The 8,775-nt window shown below is 37.8% G+C and overlaps 1 pseudogene; it reads right to left on the bottom strand.

Moving 5' to 3' along the window:
• Positions 1 to 1,036: 1,036 nt before the first annotated feature.
• Positions 1,037 to 4,461, bottom strand: LOC147486599 (eukaryotic translation initiation factor-like; annotated as a pseudogene).
• Positions 4,462 to 8,775: the final 4,314 nt, after the last annotated feature.

The raw sequence follows: 8,775 nt of genomic DNA, 5'->3' as shown, positions 1-8,775 counted from the left end.
TGGATAGAATTTATTTATATAAAAGTTGGGTGAGTTGAGTTGAGTTGAGATTGGATAGTGTATGTTATTATTTATGGGGAACAATTGAAAAGGGCGTGGGATTTTTTTTTCTTGCCGACAGAATTGGCAACATTTTCTTATGTTCAAATAGGAAGTTATCAATCATCAACTGTAGTACACCTACATGGTATTGTTCACCAAGCTTGGTTGACTTGATTTGGTATGTGTCAGTGTGTCACTGCAAAGTTTCGGTAAATGCACCAAAGCTTGTATACTTCGAGTACAATGGGTATCTTGGAATGAATTACTACCTTGAGAATGCATCATCATTATCCAATGTATTCATTGATCTCGACTATTCAAGGGGTAAATTGGATGACATACATTCTCTACTTGCTGTAAGTCTATATGAAAACTAACCTTGCTAGACTTAAATGAAGTCTGCTAATACATCATATTAAATTGAATAATTCAGATCTAAATCAATTTGAGATGATATTTATAATCATTTAAACTGGTTTATATACATAAAATCAGTCAAATAGGATACTGTAAGCTTTCTAATAATTAAAAGAGTGATTAAAAGAGTTGTGCTTCTGCACAGAGAACTCCCATGAGAACAATTTGTTCTTGCTGTTTCATTAAAAAAATATGTTCTGCTATTGGGGTTGCAATACATTTCAGGCTCCTGTAACTAAAATACTTGTCATGTAGTTCTTTCTAATGGCATTTAAATCCCATCGAATGATGTATTTTATTAAACCCATTTGATGGATCTATTCTGACTATGAACATTTATTTCAAAATGGCAACATACCTTTTCTTATTGTCTACTCAACATGCCATTCTTGAAATCTTAAACAATATCAACTTCTCAAAATTATTTATTCAATCAGATATGGGCTACACAAATCATCAGCTAGGAGAGCATATTTGATGGCAGATACGGAAACCATATGTAACAATGCACCACTGCCCACTGAAGATGGTTTACTCTAGGCTGTATGTTTACAGGTGCACCATCAGAGAGATTCATTTAAAAAGCCTTAATTTCATGATTTAGTTTGTCCTCAAATGCCCATCGAAACCCATATAGTAGACATCCAGTACCAATGTCACTGCCCCAGTTAAAACCATCCTTGTGAACAAATACTCAAGGAGTTTCATAATAGGTTCTACCATGTGAGGGCTCATATCCAGTTTAACCAAAAAGGCATCCTTTAATTTACAACATCCGTGTGGAATTCCGTACCATCCAGTTCGAGCTTTCAGCTCCTCCACACACTGTAGAGCTTCATATAGAATGTGAATGCCAAAGTATTTCTTGAGAAGAGAGACTGTTTTCTTACGAAGTTCATCTGGGTTTATTTTTGTAACTGGAGCTGGTCGTTTCTCTGCCGGCAATAAAGGTGCTACTGAAGTGACAGCTTAGTAGGAGGATCAGTATGCTACTGTGGATCAATAATAGTAGCTGTATTGGAAGGACTACCAGGCGAACCTGCACCACTACCTTGCAACAATAGACTTGTTCTCCCAATTATTATGCCACCACAACCCTGAGTTAGAAGCTTTGAGTTGACGGCTGTTGGCTTGTTGGTAAAAGGGAGCCTGGACTCGCACAACAGATTGCATAGCTGAAAGATCACCCCTTGGCATCGAACGACTGCGCTGGACCTCCCAATTGTCATTATTATCAATTCCTGGCATCCTGGGCATCTTCCTCGCTCTAGGCATTCCTGGCATTATACCCCCTACGCCAGGTCGGTTGGGGAAACCCCCGGCTCAAACCCCAATTGCATCCACGCCGGAATACCATAATTAACCTTCATGCTAGCGGTTGCACCTTGACGCAACCCCAAGAGTACGCGTCTTTTTCGTGGTCCGAATGAATTTCGATGGTCTTAGCTTTGATATGTCAAAACAAATTGGGGAGAATAAGTAAAGAAAGATGGACTCAAGTATGTAAGACTTTCATGAAGAAAGGGAATTGAGGAAGTATACCTCCTTGTGGTTGGGGACCCACTTGTTTGCTCACAGATTCAGAACATCACGAACCATGAATTTCAGCCGTTGTGCCAGTTGGGGGTGCGTGGTGAGATCCTTCATTCGGTTGAAGTAGGCATCATTAACACGCCGAGACTTGGGGCTTTCATCCAGCTGCTTGCCAATGGTGTTGAGAAACTGACACAGTCTCAACATTTCCCTCATCCGGACAAATTTTAGGATATTGTCCCAACAACTCCTGTAATCAATCATCAGAACAACTTAAGAAACTTACACAGAAAACACAGCATTAAAAAAAAAAAAAAAAAAAAAAAAAAAAAAAAAGTGGAGTGACTAAAATGTAGAGGGTTTTGATAACAACCTGAACAATGTGGTGTATAATCTTCTCAGGCACCATCTTCCATTTTAAAAGTTCACCTATATGACATGGCGGATGTTTCCAAGAGTGCGCAGCTTCGATTTTCAGCACCTTCAAATGCTTCTTGACAATTATTCAAGAGGACACTCTTGAAAGTTATATCCTTCTCACCGGCTCATCGGAGGGAATGGAGAAAACTTGAAGCGAGAACCTTCTCCAAAGATGTCAATGTATCCTTTTCTAGCTTTAATCTATCGGTCACCTGTGAATGATCTAATTCATCGATAATTCGATTCATAAATAGTACATAGCATAAGGTAACGTTGTCGAATCAACTATTCTCTGAATGCTCTCAAAATGAGCTTGCAGCCTATCAAACCAAAAACAACAAATAAATTTCACTACTAAACAAAATGAAACTTTAAAAAAAGTCCAAGAGTGTTATACCGAAACAAAATGTGTCGTCGTGACTCGTGAAGCTTCAACAAACGAAACTCTTCGAAGTAACAAACATTTGGATTTATATTCAGTAAAGAAAGTCTAGTGTAATAATCATCATCATGTATCAGTCAAATGCATAAAACAAAGAATACATGAATAGGATCACCCGGCGAAAAACTCATAACCGACAAATGCTTTATCTTTACATGCATATTTTTATCTACTAAGAGCCGTTTCTCTCTTATTTAGCCTTGGGCGATCATCATGCCTTTCGTGATATATAATGTGTACGCTTAGGTTTAATTACCAACAATAACCAAAACAAAAGTAAAGTCCTCTCCGCCCTCCACTTACTTAATGTCGCCTTCCTTGTGCATAAACTTCCAACGCCTTCCTTCCAATACATGCGAACCTCATGAACGAAATGTATCCATGCTATTCTCACCATTCCAAAAGAAAAGTCACCAACTCGATTATCACAAAGCCCTCTCTACTCGCTTGGACCCCAACAACGACCACACAATGTTAATTCTAGTCTTCATTTGTGCATCATCGATAACACTTATTCATATATGTACACATTTATCGGTTCTTGGATATATCTTCCCAAATTCGGCTTCAGTCCCAGCCCTCTTCACCGATTATCTTCATAGAGTGCACTGATACACACACGCACACATACACATAAATCCATATATATATGGTTAGGGACTTGAAACAACTATCTTTCTTGCTCATCATCTTCATTTCTCTACCTGCTTCATGCATATAAATTATATATAGGCAGCTAGCTATCTCACCAAATTTCCCCTTATCCTTCAATTCCCCAGCAATCCAAGTACCCCGACCATGTCTCGCAGTGTTGCATATTTCTTTTTGGCTTCGGCTGTCTTGTTTCTCTTCGTCTGTAACGTTGCTACTGCAGCTCGACTGAGTAACATTGGACCGAAGGTGGACATAATAAGAAGGAATCTCTTGAACAATGGCCTGGGTCGCACACCTCAAATGGGGTAACTTTATAAAAAGTCCAAGAGTGTTATTAACTAACTGTGCTTTATATCACTTCTTCTGTATATGGATTTATATACTTTCACGCGAGTCGGCATAAAGCTTCTTTCACGATCTACAACAATGGTAGTCTGTAAATTTGTTCCGCTACAGGTTAATGGAGAAGCTCTATTGAAAGCGATGCCAATCTGTGGTGTTCATATCGGTTTCTCATACATGATACAATTGATAATATACTGATGGAGAGACTCGGATTAAGTAGCATTTTACTAAGAGAAAAAGGTAAAGAGCGAATCAGAATACATTGAAATAAGTACATTGGTAATTGAAGCCAATCAGTCTATTGGTCAGTATCAGATACGGAATTTTGAATTGGGACTGGGTTCTTACTGAGCAGAATTTGTAGTTTTGAAACATGTGAGTCAAATGATCTTGAACTGATTAAATTATAGTTTAAGACTTTAATTTCTAAAATTAAGTCTACTGGGTCTCATAACATGCAATACCATTACCCACTGAATTTGCAAAGAAAGGCATCATAGGTTGGATTGCACTCCAAACATCAGACTGTTACAAACGTTGCAACATACCTTTGTTTCTGCAGTAACTACGAAACCATGAATTGAGTTTTCATGATAGTACTTCTGCATGATATTATAGTATCTCAATTACTTTCTTACTTCAGCAGAATTTAAGTATAAGCTTTGTCATCAAAGAAGCAATGCGCGCTGAAGTTGAGAATTCCACACCCAGTTCAGAAAGCATGGTGAAGATTGCAGATTCTCTGAGATTGACCACAAATCAGGGACTTCTAATGGAGGCTGTGGCACTTGAAAAGTTAAGTTGCAAGCTGAGCAAGATGAAAATGATGGAGAGGCCAAGTACATAGATCACATGATTTGTCTTGTCACACTCATGCACGACCTTCTTGTGAAAATAAAATGCACTCCGAGCACTACTTCGGTTCAATTCCTCCCCGATTTTGCTATCCTCTCCCTTTGAACTCATGAGAGATCCAGTAATAGTTGCCTCTGGACAAACTTATGAGAGGACTTACATAAGAAAATGGCTTGATCTTGGTCTCACAGTTTGCCCCAAGACCCGCCAGACTCTGTCTCACACAAATCTTATCCCCAATTACACTGTAAAGGCTTTGATTGCAAACTGGTGTGAGACAAACAATGTGAATATTCCTGATCCTGTCAAGTCTATGAACTTAAATCAGACTATGAACACTGTATAACTAAGATATACATATCTTATGGGCATAATTTAAAAAACAGAAGATTGCATAAAGCACACGTATCATTCAAAAAATTAAGTAAATGGAAAATATCAAAAGCATAATACTACCACGATATGCAAAAGACGAACTTCAGATCAGATGGTTTGAGCTTCCGAACTGCTTCATATTTCACAATGGTAAGACATTTTTTCCTCTTAGGCTCCTTCATGGTTGCACCTTTTGAAGTTTTCTGCATAGGAATGCAGCCTATTGAGAAAGACTGAAAGAGCAGTACCTAATCCCTTTGATTGGTCAGTTTCCAGTTTCCACCTCCAATATGTCTTCAATCTAGAGCACCGATTTATTGTTTGTTTTATCATCAAATAGGTTGAACAGTTTCTTTTAATGTTTACTCCCACAGTCCCACGTCGCAATGTACTTCAAACAATCAATGGGAATAGCAAGTATCTTTAGCGACGGAAATGAGCTCGCTTTAGAAGAACATCACGCCGTCAAAACCTAAGCGATCTCCTGAGAAGCCAGTGGAAGAGACCAATTTAAAATCCTCTAAGACTGGTTCCAGATCCTACAGCAGTTCAAATGAGAAACCCGTACAACTTGACTTATTGGCAAAGAAGCGGTTGTCCCTTCCAAACAACGGTAAGCGTGCATTTTTCACATGCTAAGGCCCAGAATCGTTCCGCCTTCTTTTTTACCTTTCTAATTAAACTATTACTTGGAAGTTAAGCCTCTTTGTCTTTCCTCGATAGTTTTAAGTGTTAAGTTTTGGGCGAAAAAATTAAGCAGATTTGGAATGAAGTCTAGTTTATATCTGAAACATGAATTAAGAAATTGGCATCACACAAAAATTGGTCACTCGGTTCCGTATTGTCTAAGAACACTTCTGTTTGAAGAAATTAGTAACAATGGGGCATGGTTCAAGCTCCCTCTAAATCCAAAAGCCTCTGTCTAGTTCCATTATAAAGCTTATACAAAACATACCCACTCCCTAAAAGTCCTACACACAAAGAAATGAATAAAGCTACAAAACAGTAATAAGTTATATCAGAAAACAATATATAAAATGAAAATTACCTAATGGAAATTACCTCAGGAAGTTGGATGTTTAAAAGGCAGCTGAGTTCTCTAACGGAATCCAAGTTCAAAGATAGTTAAAGCATTCAGCTACTTGAGACTAATTTATCGGACTGTGAGGTGATCTGGCTGACAACAACAAACTGTCACTGATAGTTTAAGATTTTTTTTCTGGGGAAATCGAAATTGGGTTACTTTCTTTGTTCTAGGTTCAACAATATTGCTTTAGTTTCAAAAACTATATTACCAGGCAAATGGATACTATCATTATTAACTCAGGTGTCTCTTAAATCAACAAAATTAGAAATTTGTGTCCTAAAATATCTAGAAATCAATCAAAAACAATCATCGATCAAATACACCAATATGACCAAAGGGGTATTATCATTATGCAAACAAAAAATGATTTGAAAGACATACCTGGTTGAAAGGGGAAGAAGAAGAAGAGTTCTTAAACCCATAGCTTACTCTTGAATATAAGCTGCTACTTCACTTCAGTTGGACTTCATCATGGTAAACCCATGGTCACCTCGGTTGTATACTTACTACTGAATGGGTGATGATGTCCTATCCTTGCACTCAAGCTTTAGTAACTTTTTAGTGCAGGGGTTATCCTAGACACAAAAACATTTAAGAATATTCAAATATAGGTCCTTCAATTAATGAATATATATGGAACGTCATATTGGTTTTATTGTGTCGAATTTTTGTTTACTAAATCTTGTCAATCAAATAAGAATAAGTAATTAAAGAAGCAGTCTTCTTACCTCTTATTAATTACTTTCTTCTTCTTCTTCTTCTTAGTGCTTCTTCTTTGCAAGCTCTTTCGCTTTGCAAGCTTTCTCTTGCTCACTCTGTATACAGATCACCTTCAGGATGGTAGAAGGGATCCAAAATATTCGATTCGACATCGGTCTCCCTTCACTTCACTTTCTTTATAGGATAGATACACCGATGCGGTTCGTTTGAATGTTTTTGATCATGCAATTTAGAACATCGCCTTCATTCAACTCTAGACTCAAGTCATCAGGCCGCCTCATATCCGAAAATCATCATCACCGTAAGAATCCCATCACTTTCGAGATTCAAGTTCACGATTGCTTTCTCGAGGTAGCACTTTACTTAACCACCACCGAATCGACCTTTCCTTCAAAGAATAGTATCTTTAGTTTCACCAAGTAAGCATATAGAATGCCTCAAATGTTTCACCAAGAAGATAAAGAGGAGTACACAAACCCACTGTCCCCCAACTTACCCAAATTTACAGATTTATACAAAGAAATGAAAACCCCAACAAAGACAAATCCAATTAGCTATTCAAACACCGAAATTCCAATAATCCCGAAGCCCCCCTTTTTGTAAGGTCAAAAGTAAATCTCGCATACCAATGCTAGAATTTCCATGCCCATCAAAACTGTTCGGGCTGGTCAAAAAAGAGGGAGAATGTGCACTGTCGCACATCATTTCTATTATTAACAAAGGAGTCTATACATATATCAGCTGTAGGTTTTAAAACTTGTTTTAGGATTTATGAAGGAAATGCGGAGTGGATGTGGCTTCCTGGGAAGACACGACTTACCAATAAGCTAATGCTCTTGCAAGGATCTAGAGACTGAAATAACAAAAAGAATTAAAGAATTGAATGACTGTAAGCAAATAGATACTTTCAAAACTTTGCCGAAATGGTTCGACGGAGTTGGTGTTTAGGATTTGCCGAATCCAAAGGAAACAAATGCCGCAAGCTCCTGGCAACAATATCCAAAGATAAGTTAATCATGTACAATCCCGTCGCTAACTCCCCAGGGCACTATCCGTACATCCTTCCTTCCGGTTTCTAGAGAGCTTGGAAAAGATAATGACCACATTTGATGAAAAACAATCAGTATTTAGAGAAGACTACTCGATACCATGAAGTGAAAGCATTGTAACTTTATAAACGTAGATTGAACTTAGTTTAAAATCAAGAGGAATCAAACTTTTTAGATGATGCGTGACATTGTAGTTTGGGAGTTTTTCTACCCAAGTATACTTGTATATAGAATAGAGCTCACACTTCGCACTACAATAAATTGTATACTTAGTACAATAATGGTTGCATTTTCGATGGAAGAACAATTCGACATTTCTAACTTGCTAGTTAAAGTACATACATACCTTCTCATTCATGAGCATCTTATTGGCTTTCCTCGGTTGTGCTACTTCATGTTCCAGTTGGTTGGTATAGGCCTGTCATTATCACAATATACTTGATGTTAATTCAAATAAAAGTGTTAGAGGTTTGAGACCGTTGCTTGTTTGGTTCAGAATGAGCAAGATTATGAATAACTCAGTAATTCCACAGATGACAAACCCACCTGCTTCCTTGCTCTTGACCTAGCTGCTGACTCGCAGTTCTTGATCATTCTTTTCTGCCTCCTCATGCAACAATTCCATCTTTATATCATAAAGAGTCTCCCTCTTGTTAAAGACATCATAACGCTCCTCGATACTCTTGGCTTAAAAAGTTTGGCCTCTCCCTCACATGCTCAACTGCCATCTCCTGAGCATCATCCTCGTCATTTGAGTCATCTTGATCACCATCATGACCAATTGACAAACATGAAAGAATCAATCAAATAAGAATAAGTAATTAAAGAAGCAGTCT

Source organism: Coptis chinensis, chromosome 7 (genome assembly GCF_015680905.1).
Source record: "Coptis chinensis isolate HL-2020 chromosome 7, ASM1568090v1, whole genome shotgun sequence".
Classification (NCBI taxonomy): domain Eukaryota; kingdom Viridiplantae; phylum Streptophyta; class Magnoliopsida; order Ranunculales; family Ranunculaceae; genus Coptis; species Coptis chinensis.
Note: the sequence above shows the minus strand (reverse complement) of the source record. Positions and strands in the feature narration are given on the sequence as shown.